Source organism: Herpailurus yagouaroundi, unplaced genomic scaffold (assembly GCF_014898765.1).
Source record: "Herpailurus yagouaroundi ecotype Mexico unplaced genomic scaffold, PumYag 250, whole genome shotgun sequence".
In the NCBI taxonomy this organism is placed as follows: Eukaryota; Metazoa; Chordata; class Mammalia; order Carnivora; family Felidae; genus Herpailurus; species Herpailurus yagouaroundi.
The window spans coordinates 7282942-7306062 of NW_024412467.1; the positions used below are offsets into that span (position 1 = coordinate 7282942).

General features: G+C 43.3%; 1 long non-coding RNA gene across 1 annotated transcript in view; it reads left to right on the top strand.

Annotated features, from left to right (window-relative positions):
- Positions 1-21322: 21322 nt before the first annotated feature.
- The window catches only part of LOC121020342 (uncharacterized), a 210141-nt gene continuing 208342 nt past the window's right edge, over positions 21323-23121 (top strand). The window contains exons 1-2 of the long non-coding RNA XR_005786080.1: positions 21323-21492; positions 22327-22534. This is a non-coding gene — a long non-coding RNA (uncharacterized LOC121020342). The remainder of the gene's footprint in view (positions 21493-22326; positions 22535-23121) is intronic.

Below are 23121 nucleotides of genomic sequence, written 5' to 3' on the forward strand. Positions count from 1 at the left end.
TTGGGTAACCTTCTCACAGTGTCTTTATCTCTAAATGCCAGGCCCCTCCTGGGGGGTCCTCCACCCCCATATGACTCATTTGTATTATGTTCTCACACGCTCTGCTTTCCAGAACACCTTTGAGGGGGGGAAAGAAAAGCAAGTCCAAAGACAGATTGTTTATAAGGCCCAAGCTTTAAGGCTGCAAACCTGTTTCAGAAAAGAGAGGAGCTCTTTCCTACAACCCCATTCCTGAGAAAATCAACTTCACATTTAAGTCTCTAATTCACAGTCTCTCTTACGAAGTATGTGGTGGTGCCTCCCTGGTAGATCTGAGACCCTCAGTGGCCTGGGGGACATGCGGACTTTTGAACTGGAGCGCGTCACCTCCAAGAAAGCATTAGGCTGGATTGTTCCGAGTCTGTAGGCATGAAAGGGACTACGGGCGTTTGAGCAAAGTCATTTGGATGGCGAGGGCCACAAATACCGCTGAGCATGGCGAAATTACCCCTTAAGGGTTGGAATTCTCGGTCAACATACACCAACCTAGGGTCTGCCCACCACTTCCAGGATTGATTAGGGCTTGAATATAATTGGGGGTGTATTATAGGGACCGTGAAGGGGCCTCTTTAGTAGTCAAAACAAATTGGTTATGATGTTTGGGACGTTATTTCACGACAAGGGCTTTAGGTTAGAGACTGGAATTTTCCTGAAGGAAGTAGAATATATTGCCAAAGAACTATGTCAAAAGAAATCTTGCAGAGACTTCTTAGCATACCTGCAATATTCCTCCACGTCCCTTTTCAGATCTTCTGTTTTCTTTTTCATTTTTAGTGTTTATTATTTTATATTTGTGAGAGAGGGGGTGAGCTGTGAGCGGGGGAGGGGCGGAGAAAGAGGGAGACGGAGGATCTGAAGCAGGCCCCCCACCGTCAGCAAGGAGGCTGACCTGGGGCTCAAACTCCGGAACTGGGAGATCCAGACCCAAGCCGAAGTCGCACGCTTAGCCGACTGGGCCACTCGGGCACCCCTATTTCTCTTTTTCAGTGTAAACATGTATGCATAACAAGGTTGAAGAATCTTACATGAGTGTTACCGTTTATAAACGCATTTCTCTGCATTATTTCACCCAGCTTTGACACCAGTCGCTGGAGGCAGAAAGGTGAGGAAACCAGACTTCGGAACGTGTTACACCTAAAACCAGATCTCCTGGCAATTGGTCCCATGCCCTTGCATGGACCTGATTCCTGGGGACAGTCTGGTCTTTGATTACGTTAGCCATCTATGGTTTTGATACTGTCTTAAAATACTGATTAGCACAATTTCACACAGCAATTTTTAATAATTTCTTTATGATGATGGGAAGAAAAAAATGCCTAAAAAATAGATTTACTTACTAATCCTCCCTTAGACTCAGAAGCAGGGTTTTAAGCTAGAAGATGGTTAAGGATTATTATTAAGGGCACCTGAGCATGAGTAATTCATAAAAAAGCCTAAAAGATTCAAGGCAGTATATGAACAATAGGTAATTCAATGGATAAGGAACTAAGGGTGGGGGAGTGGTTAGCTGGAGGAAAATGTTGTAATTGTAAAAAGAAAGTCCTGAAATACACCCTGAAAATGACCAGTATCATTCTGTCTTCCCTACTTCTGGCTGTGGAAATGTAAATATCCTCGGTGAACAATCAGGAAATTTGATCTAAAGTCTTTGCTGAGTTAGCAGAAAGCAGTCACAAGGTGAAATACCCTTGCCTGGGCTGTGAAATCCCCAGTGGAGAAAAAACAAAACAAAACAAAACAAAACAAAAAAACAAAAAGAGAAACTGCAGGAGTCTGGACAACTTTTGAAGGTGCTAAGAGAATCATGTAGCTATGGACAAGCTACAGATGGAAAAAAAAAGCCAAAACACACAAAAAAAAAAGAAAGAAAAAGAAAAAAAAGAAAAAGGAAAAGGAAAGAAAGAGAAGAAAAAGAAAAAAAAAGGAAAGAAAAAGGAAAAAGGACAACCTGAGATAGAAAAGTAGTTATGCAAAGCTGAGGTAAAATCTGGTTTATAAGATGAACGAATTAGGGTCCCAACTAAATAACATGAACATTTGCTATTTTTTGAATGTGTGCAACATTCCTGGCACTGCATTAGCACAAGGGAAACAGAGCACAAGGAAGACAGAGACCCTGCTTTGAAGGAGGTAAATGAGAGAAAGTTTGTAAAGCATTAAAAATTTCACAGCACTATGGGGTGCCTGGGTGGCTTAGTCGGTTGAGCTTCCTACTCTTGGTATCAGCTCAGATCATGATCTTATGGTTCATGAGTTCAAGTCCTGTGTTGGGCTCTGCCCTGACAGCTCAGAGCCTGCTTGGGATTCCCTCTCTCTCCCTCTCTCTCCTCCCCTACTCATGCTGCTCTCTTTCTCTCGAAATGAATAAAGGAAAGAATTGTACAGCACTATTCGTACCAACACAAAGGATTAGTTCGTCGTTGTGTACTGGGATGAGCTTCAGGCTGGATTTTGCAGATCAGCTTGCTAATGCTCCCACCCTCATCCTCGGAAGAAGAGGCTCGAGTCTGGCTCACACTGAATGTGCAAGGGTTACATCGTTAACTAGGTGGTCATGAGATGAGATGTGGGCGCCATTCCTGCTCTGCCCGATGTTTTGGGCCGGTCATGGAACCTTCCATGGAACCACACAGACCATGTATCTGAGCTACAGAATAAGCTATCCTTGCATGAGAATCACCTGACCACTTCATAAAAGTGAAAACAATATTGGGGCACCCGTGTGGTTCAGTCAGTTAGGCGTCCAACTCTTGATTTTCGCTCAGGTTATGATCCCAGGGTCATGGGATTGAGCCCCCCACTGGGGCTCCTTGCAGGGTGTGGCGCCTGCTTCAGATTCTTTCTCTCTCTACCTCTGCCCCTCTCCGCCACACTCTCTCTCTCAAAACAAAACAACACAAAAAGCAGGGAAAACAACATCAATATGAGATTCCGGACGTTTATACTTTTACTAACGATGTGCTATTAAGTAGTGGAAAGCGATGCTACTGGCCAATTATCAGGATGCCAGTCTGATATTTAGAAGTGAGTTTGAGCCTTTTTTTTTTTTTTAAAGGTTTTACTTTATATCTGGCTGGCATGCTCGGTTCGAGTTAGTTTTTATTTTAGAAGTTGGTAGAACCAGGAACCATGCTGTTATTATTAGATATTATTTCTAAGCCGGAATTTTGGTGACATAATATAATGAATGTGAGTCATCTATTTCTCCTTTGTGCTTACTTTATCCTCACTTGCCAATAGAAATGATAAAACAACAAAATCAAACTGCAATTTTTTTCCAATAGCCATTTTATGTTAGTCGACAGAGCTTTTCTACAGTTAATATTAGCTCAGATAATGAGGCACAGGGATAAGATCACTTTGTATTTACACAGTGCCTTTTCCTCTGAGGATTACAAAGTGGAGGTTTAAGATGCTGATTAAATTTATATTCCTCTGCAGGTGCACTGCAACATTGTTAATCCCATTTTAAGGATAGATAAACTGAGGTACAGAAGTTAGAAAGTTGCACCCGATATTTGGGGTCTTCTTGATTATATTTTTAGTTTCTTAAACCAACAAGTCTTTTTCAAAGTTTTACTTTCCCCCCACGAATTACAGGAAAAAGTAAGTTACGTTTACATGTCTGGTTTGAGATTTTTCCATTTCTTAAAAATCGGGACAAGATGTTAGGAGGAGTGACAAGTCACAGATTCTTAGAGGAAATGGTTAGATCTTTATTTATTAAAAAGCCACCCAACGTTGGATGAGTTTGAACAACCCAATACATTCATTGGTATTTCCCAGGTGTTAAATGTCTCCTGGGAGGTCACTCTTGGGGGAGGCACTGACGATTCACCTTTTGCCTCAGAATTCTGTCCATACTCATTTCCTGGAAATATCACCGTACTTTGGATATGCCCTCATGAATCGAGCTGGGTGTTATTTGCTATCTGGGAGGCTGTTTGTAGGTAAACAGATGGCACTGTGCCTGATGAATAGGTTGTGCTAAATACGGTGTTCATGTTTCTTATTAATCACAGTCTCAGGGGCGTCTGGGTGACTCCATCTGTTAAGCCCCCGACTCATGATCTCACAATCCCGAGTTCGAGCCCTGCATTAGGATCCGCACTGATGGTGTGGAGCCTACTTGGGATTTTCTCTTTCTCCCTCCCTCCCTCTCTCTCTCAAAACAAATAAAACTGAAAAAAAAAATTTAACAATCTCAGTTTCTCTCTCCATTCTGAATCTGCGAAAGCCCAGGATTCGATAACTGAGAGCCGAGTTCTAGTGGCCTTTGTAGAATCCTGTAGCCAAAGGGATAGGGATTGAAAAGGCCATTTCTTTGGGTTTCTTTCCCCCTAATTCCATTCCCCTTTTCTGCAGCTTTGTGTAAACTTGGCCATTTTAACTGCCTCTCTAGACTGCCTCCAACTGGTAAGTTCTTGGCCTGGTAAGACATTACTAAAACCCAATATACATCATCACAAGACGTGAATGTATAAACGCCTGATACCTTGCGAAGATAAATGCTTTTCCAAAGCATGGCATGATGTGGGGGTCAGGGGTGAGAATTCCATAAAATGTCCATGTAGATTTCATGTACTCTCATCACACACACAGAAATGGTAACTGTGTGAGAAGGTATGTTAATTAGCTTGACTGTAGTAAAATCTTTACTATGTGTATCAAATCATCATGCTGTATGTCTTAGATAAATACAATTTTCATTTAAAAACTGGCCATGTACAAGAAATCTTTTAAAGCTATGAGATTTTCTGTATCCGGTTGTCCTTATTTGAAGATGCAAATATATATACATGGTCTTTATCTGTCCATTTGCTTCTTCTGGGAACTGTGGGGATACTAGTATCTCAGATATTTGTTTGGAAAACTCATTGCTTAATTTGTGTTTTACCCAAGTAAATTAAGCTTTGCTTAAGTGATGCTTTTGGATCAACTTTCCAAGATTACTACTGAAATAATAACCCATTCCTGGGTCTAGATGTGGATCCAAATCTTCCACTCACTTGTGTCATTTCCTGTGTATGAATGTCTGGTGTAGCCAGAAGGAAAAGACTGAAAATAAAAAAATTCAGAATCACAGATACTAGAAAACAATGAGAAGTCATAATAGTGGGAATGCAGTAATACAGATAGAGTCCCGTAAAACGGAAGGCTTCCACATTGAAAGAAGAGATGCCAAGATGTATGTGAAGTAATGGGAGTTTTGCTGAGACGGCAAAATTGGCAAAGGATATGATCTTTTAGAGTGTCACTTTTGACGATAGTGAAGAGAATTTCATACCTGCTGCAAAACCACATCACGTGTAGAAGGAGCACGCAGCTTGCAACGTGGTGTTCTGGGCTACAGTTCTAGCTTAGAGAACTCCCTGGTTCTGTAATCCTGGAAAGATACTTTTTGACCCTTGGAAATATACTTTATCTGAGCCATTTTTCTGATCTCTACTCTAGGGGAAATAATTCCTACTTATCTCAGGAGGATTGGGGGAATAAGTGTACCGTATTGTCCTGTCACGTACCGTATAAAATGTGTTTTAATTACTGTATCATTTTGGATTTAGGCAAGAGAAGGAGGTACCAAAAGGTGAACGGTACTTAAAGTTTGCTACCAAATGTCAGGGCGCCTGGGGGACTCAGTCGGTTGAGCGTCCAACTTCGGCTCAGGTCATGATCTCATGGTTCGTGGGTTCGAGCCCCGCGTCGGGTTCTGTGCTGACAGCTCACAGCCTGGAGCCTGCTTCGGATTCCGTGTCTCCCTCTTTCTCCACCCCTCCCCACCCTTATTCTCTGTCTCTTTCAAAAATAAACATTAAAAAAAACCCCAAAACTTGGGGCGCCTGGGTGGCTCAGTCAGTTGAGCGTACAACTTCAGCTCCGGTCATGATCTCACAGTTCGTAAGTTCGAGCCCCACGACGGGCTCTGTGCTGCTGACGGCTCCCAGCCTGGAGCCTGCTGCAGAATCCGTCTCCCTCTCCCACCCACGCTCTGCCTCTCTCTCTCTCAAAAATAAACATTAAATTTTTTTTTAAGAAGTTTGCTACCAAATGTGGAAAAATGATTTGATTTCTGTACATTTCCACATATCTTTTTCACCTAGCCAGTAAGTTGTTCCATACCTGGTTACCAATATTTGCTTCATCTACGATGGAAAATAGTTATCATTCAGATTTATAGATACTACTTTCCAGAAGGGGAAAACAGAGTTGGCTTTTGACAACAGAAGACCATCTGAGGGTAAGGAGGGTTCTTATCGGCCTGGCCCTGTTGAGCCCCAGCTGATCTCCTGAGCAGGGCATTTTGAGAAACTGATCACCAAGTCTTGAGAAACTGTCACCAATGTGTGACAGTATGCATGCATAGAAAGTGAACAGTCTTATCCCCAAGCTTCTGGGTTTTTTTCATGTTTATTTCTGAGAGAGAGCCAGAGCGTGAAGGGGGAGGCGCAGAGAGAGAGGGAGGCACAGAATCGGAAGCAGGCCCCAGGCCCTGAGCTGTCAGCCCAGAGCCTGACCCGGGCTTGAACCCTTGACCTGTGAGGTCACGACCTGAGCCGAAATGGGTCACTTCACCGACTGAGCCACCCAGGTGCAGCTCCAAACTTTTAACCTAAGTAACTGCGACACTGTGTTCCAATGTATTTCTAAGTTGTTCTGCTTCATGCCAAGCTGGTGGGTAGGAAGGGACTCATTTGTGTGGGGGGTCAAGGGGAAGGGAGGATCAAGTTCTTATCTCTTTCCTCAAAACTCATATGGCAATTGAAAATGTTCTCGTCCTGTTATACTTATCACCTTGAATTCTAGTTGTCCAAGGAACTGTCTTTTCATCCACATTAAGATCGCTCTATATTCTGGAGTCAGAAGGTTCTATCTCTACTGCTTGAGCGAGGGAGAGAAATTCACTGAGCCTCCGTTTCTTCATCTGTGAAACAGGAATAATATTCCCCAGCTCAAAAAGCTGTTGTAAGGATTAGCCGGGATAATGTACGTAAAATACGGCACCTGTTAGTCGTTTCATAATATCAGATTTTTTCTTAAAAAGTGTCATATCGACTTCTTCCCTGTTGCCTCAGTCATGGAGATTCCCAATAAATGTTTGTTAAATTGAAGAATGGTGGTGACTTCCAGAGATCCCCATCTGGGCAGTGGTAGTCTTCCTTTCTCAGTTAAGAAAGGACGATCATTATGAGATGGCTGCTGTGGGTGTTTCTTCGACTGCCATGATTTCCCTCTTGAATGATTCCATGGACTCTCTAGAGTGAAGCAGACAGGGCGGAAAGCCGCTGTGACTCTTGGGCTGGAAACATGCAACGCAGCCCTGAGAACTCTCTGAAAATGCCACGTAAGTGTCGGTAGTGAGTAAAACAAAACACGCTCACTCAATGGCACTGAATGCTGCAGCGCCTGAAAAGAAAGATCTGACACAGGCTAGGCTCAAGTTTGCTCACATAATCCCAGCCGTGGACTCCCCACCCACCAGGGAATATGCTCCAAATCCTTCCCAGAAGCACGGCCATCTAACACCATTCAAGAGAGCGGGTATGGATTTGAAGAGTCCATACATGTCCAAAGGCTTGGGACAATCTCAAGAGTGGTCTCCTAGAACAGGAGTCCCTGTCTGAGGGTTCAAGAGAGCTCAATCTCAAAACTCATGGAAGCAAATGGAAGTAAATCTGTCAAAGTGTGTTGCAAAGCAAATCACATTTTCCCGTGAAGCGTAAAGAGACAGGATGGAGTCACAGTGGGAGAGGTCACTCTGTCGGTAGAAAGTGTGGGATGGGAAGTGAGGTGTGGAGGTGATCTGACTTCATAAAGCCTTCTCTGACCTTTGGCTTCTGTTTTCCCTTCTCCAAACAAAACACTCCTAACGTCTCAGGAATTCTTTCAATAGAGAGCCGCAGTGGTCCTTAATAAAAACGTCAGTAGTGGGGCTCCTGGGTGGCTCACTTGGTTATGGTTGGACTTCGGCTCAGGTCACGATCTCACGGTTCATGAGTTCGAGCCCCGTGTCAAACTCTGCTCACAGCTGAGAGCCTGGATCCTGCTTCGGATTCTGTATCTCCCTCTCTCTCTCTCTCTGCTCCTTCCCCACTCATTCTCTCTCTTCCCCCCTCTCTCTCTCAAAAATGAATAAACATGAAAAAAATTAAGAAAATAAAATAAAAATTAAGTAGAAGAATCATGAAGCCTGCTGTGATCTGACACCATAGCCAGGAGACTGATTTTTGGATACATCATTAAGGTCCTCAGAATGATGAAGGCAAGGAGAGCACTCAGTATCAAGCATCTGATGCCAAGTGGAATGTTCTAGCTTTATGATACAGCAATTGTTCTCACTATCTTTGCATAGACCCCAGACTTACTCTCAGTGAATGGTTAGGACCCTTGGTGGAATGATCAACGATGTATGATTAAAACTGGTGCAGACCATTGGTTCCATACTCACTTAGGGAAGAACAGAGCACCTGAAAGGCAACTCAGAGCACCTGCAGGGCAAGGTGCCCCACATTTGAAGACAGGACCCAGGTACTAACTGTCCCTACCTGGCCCCTTTTAAAAACTAGCTTAACTACCCAGTAATGCCCCTGTCGGTTTATCTTTTCATCAGAGCGAGTGTCAACCTTAGAATCTGTTCCACTGAAGTGTCTCACGTCTAACAACATCTTTTTTTGTGTGCCTACTCCAAGTTCTGCATAAGATCCCCTCCAATTTCTCTCCCGCCTGCTGTGTAGGGCTCATCTCCCAAGGTCAGGCCCTGCTGAGGGCCTCTGACTCCAGGACGCCTTCTACCTGTGTTCTCTTCTCATGGCTCTCTCCTCTTCTCCCGGGGGGAAGTCTGTCTACACTCGTGCATCAAAGTGCATGGTCTTCCTCCTAGACTCGGGGGCGCAGGGAAATATACTTTGTTTTGAAAAGCGAAGTGCTGGTATTTCCTCTACCCCAGAAGCCCGGGCCTCTCAGAAACCCCAGTGACTGAAATTCCTGGGTCTAGGTATGACATGAGTCTGCTGACAAGATTTTTATAATGTAACAGACACAAGAGAGACGATGGGAAATGATCACAGCAGTTGGTGATTCTGTAAAGCTGTTCGGCATCCTGAGGCTTATGCCTGGCAGTTACCCATCTTTTTGTTTCCTTAAGATGATGATGCAAAACATATCTTTTTGGATAACCGAAACAAAAGAAACCCACAAAACTGCTACATATTTTAAATATTTAATTTTTTTTAACATTTATTCACTTTTGAGAGTGAGAGAGACAGAGCATGAGTGGAGGAGGGGCAGAGAGAGGGGGAGACACAGAATCCGAAGCAGGCTCCAGGCTCTGAGCCATCAGTACAGAGCCCGACGCGGGACTGGAACTCACACACCCCAAGATCATGACCTGAGCCGAAGTCGGATGCCCAACCGACTGAGCCACCCAGGTGCCCCTAAAACTGCTACATATTTTGGAGATAATAGTAAAATTTAAACAAAGTGTGGATTTAATAATATATTTATAATGATAGGACTCATTATAATGATAGGACTCATTATTAACCAGCAATACGCTGTTTAATTTCTCATAATAATCAACATTTGCTACTTATTTACCTTACAATGTAGCAAGCACATCACACACATTAGCTCACTTAATATTCAGAACAAGCCCAGATGGCTATTATGGTTACTATCTTCCTTTTCCAGATTAGGAAACTGAAGTGTATAGGGTTTAAATAAAATGGCCAAGATCTTGCCCCTTGAAAGTTCGCGAGTGGGGTACCTCATTGAGGTATTATAATCGCAGAGCCTGCATCTCTGATAAGCAGGTGGCAGTTGTTCTAAAAGGGTGATTTCAATACTAAAGACAGTTACACCATAGAACAGTAGAGGAAGACGGGAACAAGGAAGTCTATGCCTTGTGACTTATCTTCCTGTAATCTTTTTCTCCCCCAGTTTTACTGAGATACAGTTGACCTATAACCTTGTATTAGTTTAAGGTGAGCAGCGTAATGATTTGCTACCTGGGAAATGATTATGGCAAAATAGTATACCCTGCAAAATGACTGCCACAGTAAGTTTGATTAACACCCATCACCTCACATTGTTACATCTTTTTCTTGTGATAAACACTTTTTTAAGTCCTACTTTTATTTTTAGAAATGTTCACATGGACTCAACAGCATTGTTAACTATGGTCACCATGCTGTACGTTACATTTCCAGATCTTGTATGTTGTGTAACTGGAAGTTTGCACCTTTGGAGTCCCTTCACCCATGTCCCCCCACCCCTGAACCCCCCACCTCTGGCAACCACCAATTTACCCTCTGTTTCTATGAATTTGGTTTCCTTAGATTTCACCTGTATGCAAGACAATACAGTATTTATCTTTCTCAGACTTCTCTCACTCAGCATAATGCCCTCAAGGTCTACGCATGTTGTCCCAAATGGCAGCATATTCAGCCTTTTCTTTTTTTTTTAATAGCTGAATGATATTCATACATATATGGATATGTGAGTTACATGCATATGGATGCATATACATATGCATATGTGTGTGTGTGTGTGTGTGTGTGTGTGTGTGTGTATACACATCTCACATTTTCCTTATCCATTCATCCATCAGTGGACACTTTATTTCTATGTCTTGACGATTGTAAATAATGTTGAAATGAACAAGGTGATATAGATACTTCTTTGAGAGAGTGATTTCATTTCCTTTGGGTGTATGCCTAGAAGAGGAATCGGTGGGTCATATGGTATTTTTATTTTTAGTTATTTGAGGACATTCCATAGTGTTTCTCAGAATGGCTGCACCCATTACATTCCAACAGTGCACAACTGTTCCTTTTTCTCCACAGCCTTGCCAATATGTGTTATCGCTTATCTTTTTGATAATAACCACTCCAACAGGTGCGAGATGATGTCGCACTGTGGTTTTGACTTGTATTCCTCTGATGATTAGTGATGTTGAGCACCTTTTTATGTGCCTGTCGGGCATTAGGATGTCTTCTTTGGAAAAAAAAATGTCTATTCAGATTCTCAGCCTGTTTTAATATAATCTTTTTTTTTTTGTACTATTGAATTATATGAGTTCTTTATATACTTTGAATCTTAACTCCCCACACCTTATCAGCTATATGATTTACAAATATTTGCCTTGCATCTGGTAGGTTGCATTTTCATTTTCACATTTGGCTGTGTGGAAGCTTTTCACTTTGAGGTAGGCCCACTTGTTTATTTTGGCTTTTGTCACCTTTTGCTTTTGGTCTCACATCCAAAGGGTCATGGCCAAGGAGCTTACCACCTATGTTTTCTTATAGGAGCTTTACGGTTTTCAGTTTGCTTTTACTCATACAGGTATTTAAAAACTCTGGGGTTGAGAAGTCAGTATTCCTAAAGAGGGAGTGATTCATTACAAATCTCTACTCTTCATCAAATTGGGACATTTAAGTACAGTACCACTTCTGTGAGAACATAATGTCACTTGCATGAGTTGTTCTATGACCTCTCCCCTCCCCACTGGGCCACAGCGCTTTGAGAAACAGCGGATGAGATGTATAGGTAGCGGAGGGTAGTGTGTCCAAACCTGGACAGAAGTACATTTAAGTAACGTAAGCAATGCTATTTAGTGGCAAAGGGAAAGAGGCTGAGTAGCAGATTGTTGGAACCCTTCACGGAACCCTGAACTTCCTACCTGTGAGGATGAAGGGATCGTTCTGAAGGACAGAAAACTGGCTTTCTATTTTTTTAGGTTTACTTATTTATTTTGAGAGAGAGAGAGAGCAGGGGAGGGGCAGAGAGAGGGGGAGAGAGAGAATCCCAAGCAGTCTCTGCACTGTCAGTGCACAGCCCCATGCAGGGCTCAAACCCATGAATCATGAGATCATGACCTGAGCTGAAGTCGGACGCCTAACGGACTGGGACTGAGCCACCCAGGCGCCCTGCCTTTCTATTTTAATTCTGCATATACAATGATGCTTCCTGAAGAGTTTGTTCATTCCTTTAGCTTTGTCCTCAAACGGCAGACCAAGAGGAGTCTCTTCTAGATGTGTCATTTTGAATTAACACCACCCGTCCCCACCCCAAATTGGTTCCTATCCTTCCCTCCATCCTCTAACCGCCACCCATCTCTCCCACCATGTAGCATCACATACTAACAATGGGCTTGTACGAGATTTGGAAAGCATGATCCTAAGAAGTATAAGTAATTATGTGTGGTTGTATCGTTACCAGATCACATCCTCCTTTTCTGCTCGGCTTAGATGCTGGAGGGGAGAACACCGTGTCTGTAGTCCAGAGAAAGGAAGCTGATGTGCCCAGCTGGAGCCCTTCCGCACAGACCAGATCCTGAACCCGAGCCATAGGAATATTCTGGTTGGAAACAAAACTGTGTAGAAAGCATTGATCAAAAGGACAAAATGGCAAATATGTCTAAGTGGTTGAAATAAGTATTTCTGGTCTCTCTTAAGTACTTTTTCATGGCAGACAGTTGCTATCTAATTGTGGTGTGCTCCCAGGTGGTCAGAAGGAGAAGTAGCTACACTTTAGGAGAGGAGGCCATTGAACGAATAAATAAACTTCTCCTTTCTTTTCTTTTTAGGAATATTTCAGTCGTCTAAGGTTATTTTTTCAAGTTCATTTATTTATTTTGAAGGAGAAAGAGACATAGAGAGTGTGAGTGGGGGAGGGACAGAGAAGAGAGGGAAAAAGAATCCCACGCACTGATGTCGCAGAGCCCAGTGCGGGCTTGAACTCATGAACTATGAGAATATGAACTGAGCCGAAGTTGGACACTTAACCAACTGAGCCACCCAGGTTCCCTTAAACATCTCCCTTTCAAAACTTCCAGAATAACAGGTCACCAGGTATCTATTATATATGTGGCTGTATGTGTATAAATATAAATATAAATATAAATATAAATATAAATATAAATATACATATAAATATAATGTAAGTGTGTGTGTGTGTGTGTGTGGTCACTTACTTACTCTTTTCCCAATCCTGGACTAAGGAGTAATTTTTTTAGAGAAAGGAAAAGAAAATTCAAAGAAAAATTCCTTTGAATTCTAGAATTTGATTTATCATGAAGTAGAAAAGCCATTTAATACTTTTCTTTCAATTTGATAATACGACTGTCATGAAACCATTGTCTAGTAAAGGCAAAAATTGTACCTACCTAGATTTTGCATATTTGTTCATTGTCGTTCCATGGAAACACAGGTAAACGTTTGGACAGGATTTGAGCAGTGGCTATCTGATATGATGTACGATTTCTTGCTCATTAGTTCATGTATGTTGAGTAGAAAGCCTGTCACTTTCCACAACACGTGGCCACACTGATATTCTGTTGTGTGTATTACATTTATGGAAGCCTTTTTAAAACTCTTTTAGCAGTTTGGAAGTACAAGTCCATATTTTCAAGATTTGGATGATTTCTTCTACTAAATAACCCCCTGATCACTGATCATTTTAATTTTCTTTTGATACTCAAAGAGACTCTTCATAAAAAAGCATCCAAGTAAAAACAAAATGAAACAAAACAAGAAAAGATTATATAAGAGAAAAAAACATATGCTGAGCATTTTTACGAGAATAATAAGCATGTCTCTGTTAAGAGATTCATTATAATAAAATAGCTTTTTTTTCCCCCCTTCACCTACCGAGACACTAGCAGTTTGGGACTCCTGAATTATATTACATTTGATAACTTCCTATTGCATTAGTGAATTTCCATTCGGTTATAAAAATTTCCTGATAAAGCCCCATTATTTCTATGGCTATGAGGCAAAGTATAATCTGATTATGTAGCTACTTTTATTATAACTGTAGCTAACGTGATAATATACACCATGTTATTGTAGAAATGCTCTGTGGTGTTTTCTCTTTTGAAAAAAGGCAGACAGGCTCAGAGAAGGAACAACAGAAGAGACAAGGAAGACTTGAACAGGTCAACAAAGTATGCCCTTAAAAAGCATGTTGTTCCCACGGTTGTGTAATGCAATTTATTCCCCTGAGAAAGTGAAGAAAACAGGGGTTGTTCTTTTCCTCACAAATCAGGAGACATACCCTGTGCCTGAAATTAGAAATCCCCTTTCCCTTATGTCGAAGATGATGCCTGTCCTGGATAATCAAGGGGTAGACGATGAAGATGAGCTCATTAGACCATTTTAGACTGAGTTCATCACTGAGCCATTCAATTCCAATACATCGGTTGAGTACCCACTGAGTTACAAGTACTATGCTAGATAGTGCATATCTATCTAATATCTAGCATATCTTTCTAATGGTGAAAACACCATCGTCCCTATCTCATGTCTTAGTAATTGTCACACAATATAGGGGGAGATGTGTAAATTAACAATTATAATTCAATGTAATAAGTGCATAAAAGAGATATTGACAAAGTGCCTTGACGGTTGAATAGCAGTTCTAGGGGTAATGAGACAGGAGTGAGTTGAGCAGAAAGCAGGAGGTGGTGTTTGTTCGGTGTGTGTGCAAAGGCATTGCGAGGGGCGGGGGGTGGGTGTGACAAGTTGAGGCCGGAGGTGAAGGACATGGCATGCTCTGAAAAATAATTCTGGACTTTATTTTATGGGTTGGGTCGAGGACGTGGTCCCCAGAGATGCAGGTGGTGGTCCACCAAGGAGGAGCAGTATAATAGTTCAAATCTGTGTTTTGGAGAGATGCCCCTGTGCAAAGTGTGTGCAATGCACCAGAGCAGTGAACAGGTGGAAAGAGGAAAGCCAGAGGGGAAGTTTGCAGATGTGAACTAAGGTTATACACCAGCTTCGAGGAAAGGACAGGTTTGCTGTCTGTCTGAGCTAGAATCAATGGAGTGAGGGAAAAATGGGATTCCAGGGGACTGACCTGAGTGACCAGGTAACTAACTGGCCTGTTAAGTGATAAGGGAAAACCTTGGCCTAATGAGCTGCCTTTGGATGCGTTAACTTCTAGGTCACTTCCAGAATATGCAGGTAGACTTGCCCGGGAGGCTGCTTAGATGTACACATTTGGAGCTTAGTAGAGATCCTGAACTTCTGAGTTGTCAGTGGATCCGTGGCAGCTAGAGTCTGGGAAGTGGATGAAATTACTGAGGGAAGAAATGGAGGAAAAAGACAAATGAGCTGAGGGGCACAAGGAGAAGAGTTAGTGAGGGAGACTAAGGCTGGTCGGAGCAGGAGGATGAGGGAAAAGAAGAAAAAGTAAAGTAGTAGCTTGGGGAAGAGAGTTTCCAAATGGAAGGATCCAGCTGTATCAGAGACCCCACGGAGGAGTTAAGAAAAATAAAGATGGAAAGCCCTGGAGATGAACACGTGTGAAAGTTTGCCTCTTTGTGGCCACAGACTCGTCGTCCCAGACTGATCATCTTGGGAACGTCATTTCTTGTGAATGTGAATTATCATTGTTCATAACAATTTCTAAGTGAGGACTTATGGCAGGGTCAGCACAAACCCACCAGCGATGTTACAACAACAACAACAAGACCCGAAATCAAAATCCTTCAATATATGCTGTATTTCTCTTAGGAGTTAACAGTACTGTATAATCTTAGTGGACAAGAGATCAAAACTGGGCGATAAAACCTGAATTAGCAGATAATCTCATTACTTGAAGTGTTTAGGCTACTCAACTTTTCGCAAAAGGAGGCAAATCGTAAGTAAACATATTTCTGCAAAGTTCATGGAAATATACTTTGTAAAATTCCCTTCCCTCCATTGGCTCTATCTATGAGTAAGTCCTGGATAGGTATTGTGAGATGGTATTGAACATAATGCCCCGAAGCACTGAAAAATACTGAGTCATTAAGAAAAAGATCAAATTATGTTTAATTTCCTACACAGTAAGGAAAGAAGATGTAGGCATTTAAGGGAGATTTTCAGTGGAGCTGGAACACAGAGTGTCCGTTTTGTTGACCTCAGGTTAAGCAGAATATAAAATTTACAAGAACCTCTCATTTCTACCCTTCTCTGAGCACTCCAGGTAATTTAATTTTTGTACATGGAAAGAGTAATTACCCAGAGTTGTTTTCTATTCTATGTACAGAAGTCATATGTGGTCACAGGTATGAAAGTTGTAGGCGTGAAGTGCAGATGGGTGTTCATCGTTGAACATGAATCTCTTTGCGAGTATTATCCAATTCACAGAGAATTACGGAAGCTACTCCAGTGGAGACACTCAGTCATTCTATACCAGCGGCACGTAAGATCATTTTCACTCGATGAGTGGGATTTTCTGTAGGAAAATAGTGTGCTTCATTCTAGAACACTAACAGGCAAACCCCTCTGTGATTGTGCCACTGTGTTTGCTCAGAGCTGTAAGATTGTCCTGGTTAAAATTTTTTGTTTGAGTGCCGACCTTGGAAGTACAATGCCAAACAAATACCTTAGAGAGGAGCTACTTGACTTACGAGTGGATATTGCTTTAGTAATTTGGATAGTATTTTCCTTTACATCAGCTGGCTAATTTGGGTATTTTCCCCTACAGAGGGGTGATTTCCAAGCAAAAAGTTTATGATTGTGAGGCCATCTGATATATTGAAAAGACTATGTGCTTTGGCTCCAAGCAGTTACATATATGAGTAGCTAAAACTCTCAAAATTTTGCTTTCCTAATTTGTAAAACCAGTGTGATACCTATCTACGTCATGGGATTATTCCATGAATCATATTAATATATGTAAAATACCAGACACATAGCACACCGTAATCAATAAGTGTTAGGTATTCTTTTTATATGTTAGCTCTTAATGGACCATTAATAATCACATAAACATTCTGCTTATGAGAGGAAAAATATTTGGGGTTAAATATATTAGGATTCGGATATGTTCTTCTCTGCGGAAATGAGATTATGTAATCTCATCGGAGACCATGCAATCATCTGTAGACCATGTTTCTGGTTCTGGTTTCCGATCTGTTGTAGGATACTGACAAATCCTTCACCTGCTTGGGCCTCAAAGTCCTTATTTATAATGTCCAAGATGAACTTCAAGGGCCCTTTCAGATTCAAAATGCTAAGCTTCTATACTCTTTGTATTTAGCCTACATTTCCCAACTTGGGGCTTTCTTTGATGGTTTCCTTCAGCTTTCAAAATCCTTCCCACCTTTAATTTTTTCTCTCCCCTCTGTGACCAGCAAGTATCCCATTTCTCATAGCAGGCATTCTTGAGAGGGTTGTCTATATTGGCTGTCTGTACTTCTTTATATTCTGACTTAAACTGTCTACATTTGACCTTCTGTCCACACGTTTCTCACAAGCCACCCTTCTCAAGGTTAAGTGTGATCTCCATCTTGCCAAATCTTTGGTCAATTTTCCATCTTCATATTACTCACACGATCTAGTTAACTGTTCTCTCCTACTGGGCACAATTATTTCTCTCATCTTCCATGCACCATACTTGCTTGATATTTTCTCTGGCTCACTGGACACTATCCCCTGCTGGCTTTTCTTCTTCTAAGTCTCGAGAGCGATGTGTCTAACAGAAATATCACAGGAGCCACATTTATGATTTTAAACTTCCTAGTATTTAATCTTCCCATTAAAAAAAAAAAGTAGAAGTAAATGGGTGAAATCAATTTTAAGAACATATTTTAACTAACCCAGTATATCCAAAACATTATTTCAACAATCAGTATGAATAATTAATGAGATACTTTACATTCTTCACAGTTTGGTGGGTTATTTAAAAAAAAAAATGTTTATTTACTTTGAGGGAGAGAGAAGCAAGCAGGGGAGAGGCGGAGAGAACGAGAGAGAGAATCCCAAGCGGGATCCCCACTGTCTGTGAAGGGGCTGATATAGTGCTTGAACGACGAAATCTCGGGTCGGGCTCTTAACCGATAGAGCCACCCAGGTGCCCCTGGTGGGTATTTTATACTTAATTTGGACTAGCATATTTCAAAAGTTCAAAAACCAAGTGTGGCTACCATATTGGACAGGGGAGCTCTGTGCGTTGGCGAGACCCAAGGCTCAGTCCTGGGGGCTCTTCTATTGTCTGTGTACAGTCTTTCTAGGTGATCCAGGTGAGCATATATTATCTGTCTTCTGATTCAGTTATTCCGTATTTACTGGGTACCTACTGTGTGCCAAGCTACTGTGTTCTTGATACTAGAGGACACAATAGCGAACAAAGTAGACATAAATCCCCACACTCATAAAAGCCTACTTCCTAGTAAGGGAGAGCAGGCAACAAACAAGATTGCTGAGTTAATTTTGTTGCACAAAAGAAGTGAAAATGCTGCAGCAGAGACAGAGGAGGGGCGCAGGAAGGCAGGAAAATTGGAGGAGCAAAGAAAGGGTCAGATGATGCAGGTTTTTTTGTGTCCCAGACAAAGGACTTCGGCTTTTACTATACTGACAAGGGGAACCGTTAGAAGGCTTTAAGCAAAGGAATCCACAATACGACTCAAACTGTAAAAAGATGGTTGTAGGGGCTGTTTTGAGAATATACGACGGAAGGTCAGGGAGAAACAAGGTGACCAGTAATCTAATGTTGCAGTAATCCAAGCCGAAGAAGACAGAGGCTTTGATCTGTTGCCGGGGAGGTGATGAGAAGGTGTCCCAGTCTGAAAGAAGAGGTTCAGGCCAGATATACGGATATGGGCATCGTCAACACGTACCTGCATTTTGCCAACAGGGAAGCAGCCACTGGCCACGCAGAGCTCTTTCCGTCCATGAATTTCCATTAATTAAAACAGAACAAAAATGCAGCGCCCGTCACGCCAGCTTAGCCTTATTTCGAGGGTTCGACATCTGTGTGTGGTGAGCGGCTACTGCTTCGGACCGCGCAGGAAGATCTGTTGGGCGACACTGATACATTTAGGGTTCTGACCTACTGTCTCTCAAATCGACTGTCTGCTAGATGCCCCCACAGCATAATTCGCCTGTGGTACCGATGTCAGATAAGCGTTGTGTACAAAACCCGGTGAGTAATTTTTGCCTGCAGTCTTCAGCAACCCGGCTTCCCGTTTGCCAGCCTGCTTCGGCTTCATTTCTGCTCTCCCGGTGAATGCAATCACCGTCCGTCCTGCTGCTGTCCCAACCTCGAGGTCATTCCTTAATCTTCCTGTCCCCGCCGACCTCTGTCACTTCCCGTTCAACAGGCTGACCGGCTCTCCCTCCAAGTCGTATCCTGACCATGACCACCTCTTGCCACTCCTACTTCTAGCATATCATCCTTTGCTGGACAATCCAAACGCCTAAATTAGTGCTTTTCAAGTTTCGCTGTATATGAGAATCCCTTGGGAGTTTAAAGCCGAAACAGAGTAAGAAAAAAAAAAAAAACCCAACAAAAACGTGTGGGCGCTACTCTACGCACCCAGGTGGGGTTTGGCTTTGTAAAAGCTTCCCGGGCGCAACCAGGCCTGAAGACGGCCTTCACCCTATCATCCTCCACCCCTTTCCATGGTCTACTCTTTCACATAGGAGCCAGGGTGACCTTCCTAAATAATACATCGGATCACGTCATTCCCTCTCTTGAAACTCCGGGCGGTGTCTCATTGCCCCGGGAAGAATTTGAAACTCCTGACCCTATGAGATCTGGCATTGCTTAGTTTCTCCGGCCTGCTTCTGCTTGGCTGACCCCCATCATTGTCACCGTCTCTGAGAGGTCCTGCGTCCACCTCGTGTTAACCAGCCCTTTGCGCCCCCTGAACCTGTCCCAATCACCCCCCCTTCCCCATGCCCAGGATCCTTTTCTTGATGGAACATATTGCCGGTTGCAGTGATCGTATTCCTTCCTTTCCTTGCCCGTCCATCCCCCCTAGCTTGAACAAAAGCTCCGTGAGAGCAAGGAACTTTGCGGTCTTTTATCCATTTCCTCCCGACAGGAACTGGCTGTCGACAAATCAATATTTTTGAACGCTCCCTTCATTTAATACATATTTTTAAAGATTTCATTTCAGAGTCTTCAGAGAAAAGATAATGACAGCTACGATGAGGATGATAAGGATGATGATGATGCAGGAATTGCTCTGATTTATAAAGAGCTTACTCTGTGCCAGGCTGTGTTTATTCCATCATGGCAACAGCCCTCTGAGATGGAGATCATGCACCCATTTTACAGATGAGAATATTGGGATTGCAACAAGCTAAGTAATTTGAGTAAGACCACCAAGGTGGTAAGTGTGAGAAGCCAAAAGGGAACCTGGGTCTGCCTGAGAACAAGGCCCCTACTCTTCAAACACACACACACACACACACACACACACACACACACACACACTTGCGGCCATTGAATAAATACTTATGAAATAAACAGAACACTTAGTGCTTATGTTGGACAGTTGTCAAACACTGATGCTTTGTTTATGACTAGGAAAAACAATAACCTTCGCCTCACATCCCACCGTTGCCTCTTTCTTGCCCCGTGGGGGACTCCAGGGCTGTCCCTCATTCTCGTCGCCAGTTATTCCTGCAATAAGCAGTCGTAGCCTAAAGAATTCCATCTCCTAGCAGCAACCAGGGTTACTTGCAGCCTCAATGATCTTCTTTTGAGCGAGGGAAAAAATCCCCTAACTTTGTAACACAGCCCAGCGATGCATGAGAAGCCTTTGTCAAACCCTGGGCAGGGGGAAAAGGAAAATAAAAATACCGTTCTCCTCTGGAATGTCTCCTAGGACTAGTGAAAAATGCTAATTCTGACAACAGCACCATCACTTAAAAATCAAAGCACCTTTGAATTATATTAGAAATGAGAAGAAAATGGGAAGTGGTGAAAGAAAATAATTATGTCCTCGGAATCTGGCAATATCTTAGCCCCTCCAGCTCTGCTCTCCTGCTGTATGCCGCCGCAGATACCCTCCCAGGAGGGATTTTTTCCCCCCCTGAGTCCGGAGACCTGCCTTGTGTTCAGGTTGCACGAAGAGGGAGAGGGACGCCTGGCTTTTCTTTATTCCCCCCAGAACAGGCTGATGGGAAGTTGGAGCCTTCCTTCCTGTCTTGAAACAGCTCCCACGGTGCGGTGTTTCTATTTCTAATTACTCCGAGATGAACGTGCGGCCGTGCGCTTTGCAAGAGCAGCCTCGCCTCGACGGGCCGCGTCGGCGGCTCGGCGAGCTCCAGGGCCGAGCGGGCCCGAAGATGTGAATTTCTGCTTCCGGGAGCACGCAGCTCTGCGCCCCCGGCCCGGCTCGCGTGGCCCCCCGCGCGACGTGGGCGCTTTGGAGCGCGCTCCGGGCAACGGGAGCGGAGCCCGCGGCGCGCTGCCTGTCCCCGGGCACGGCCGGCTCCCACGTCCCCGGCCCCATTCAGGCCGCCGAGGCCGCGCCGCCTCGCTCGGCCCCCAGATTACGGCCCCGGCGGCGCCCCCAGCCGGGGAGCGGGGGGCGGGGGCTGCGCGCCCAGCCTGCGGCCCAGATGGCGGGCCAGCCCCGCGCGGGGACACTTTCTCAGGCTTTCAAAAAGAGCACTTTCTTTCCTGCCTAATATTTAGCTCCTTCAAATGCAAATGGAGAGGTTTCGCTCCAAGGTTAGCATAACAATTATGGGAAAGCTTTAAATCTGATGCGTTTGTTTACACGATGAAAGGCGGGCAGGATCCGCGAGCCGGAGGCCCCGGCTTCTCAGCAACTATTTTCCAACTAGTGAGCTGCAAGTCAATTTGAGATCACAAAGAAAACCAATTTATGTGACGGCGTGGGCTAATTTTGGAGGGAGTTCTCCATTGTTGTCGATGTGCGGGTTTTTTTTTTTTTTTCTTCTTGTTTTTAAATGACCGCTGCTGAAATAGTGATTTCCCCCCCTCCCCGCTTTTTAACGGTGAAGTCCGGGTGAGGTAATTGGTGTTGGTGACAGGCAGGAAGGTCTTCATTACCCGGGACGGTGGGAACGGGGGTGGGGTGGGCACAGGTAGAGGATTTTCCAGGCACTTGGTGGGGTGTTGGCCCAGCGTGCAGAAAAGTCTCTTTTAGTTTGCTAGAGTTTAGAACATTTTCTTAAAAAAAAAAAAAAAAAATATATATATATATATATATATATATATATATATATATATATAATCATTTTTCTGCGATTCAGTCTTAGACATTTTCTTTTATTATTTTATTTTATTCTAATTTTTCGTATTTCGACAAGGTGTTGTTAAGTACCACTGATGGGTATCAGACTAAGACTTAAGGGGAATGACATTTTCTCACTATAAGTCCATTCATTTCCAGATGCTGACAGTGAGGCCTCGGCCCGCCCACTGGAGGTGACCCAGATCTGCCTGGAGAAAGGCCTGGTGACCAGCAAGAAAGAAATCTCAGGCCTAGTTTCCTTTTTTAAAACTGTCTCTCTCTCTTTTTTTTTTTTTTACTCATAGATGTTCCAGGAGACTTTTCTAGACCTTCCTCCTGGGGCCATCCTCCACCTGTCACTTCGGAAGATGCGGTGAGGTCTCAGCCTCCTAGGTCTTCCTCACCTGAGACCCAAGAGAGACTGGAGACCCTTGGGAGCTCATTAAATCTTTCAGCCGCATTGACAATATATTGGCAAATGCTTCGCGACCCACTAGGATCTACAGTGCCTAGGTATTTAACAACATTATACCATTTGGGGAGTATTTATTGACCAACATACATATGCCGTTATCAATGTTGAGATGAAGCTACAAAACCTCCCCCTTCCCCCTGCAGTGTTTCTACAGATGAGCGGTAATGCGTGTCCTAACAGTGGGACCACAGCAAGCATATGTGTGCTATTCCTAACAGGTACAAAGCTGTGGTTTGCAACTCGAGTGAGGCCTGGAGTTGCCCGAGGGCCTTGTTAAAACACAGATGGCCGCACGTCCCCTCCAGAGCGTCTGCACAAGCAGGTCTGAGGTGCAGCCTGGGAATTTCCATCCTCACAAGTTACTTGGGGACGCTGATGCCTTCTTTCCGAGACCAGTCTCGGAGAAGCCCAGCCTAAAAGATTCATAGAAGTGTATAATTGTGAGTGAACCCAACATGATAAAAGAGTTGCCTTTTTACAAGAATAGCTTAGAGGAAAACAATAGCGACTGATGAACCATCCACGCTAGAAATTAAGTGAGATTAAGGAACTATTCTTAAACTTAAATATTTCTCAAATATAGGTGTTTAAAGATTGTTGGCTTGACCTACTTGGGAACTCAAAA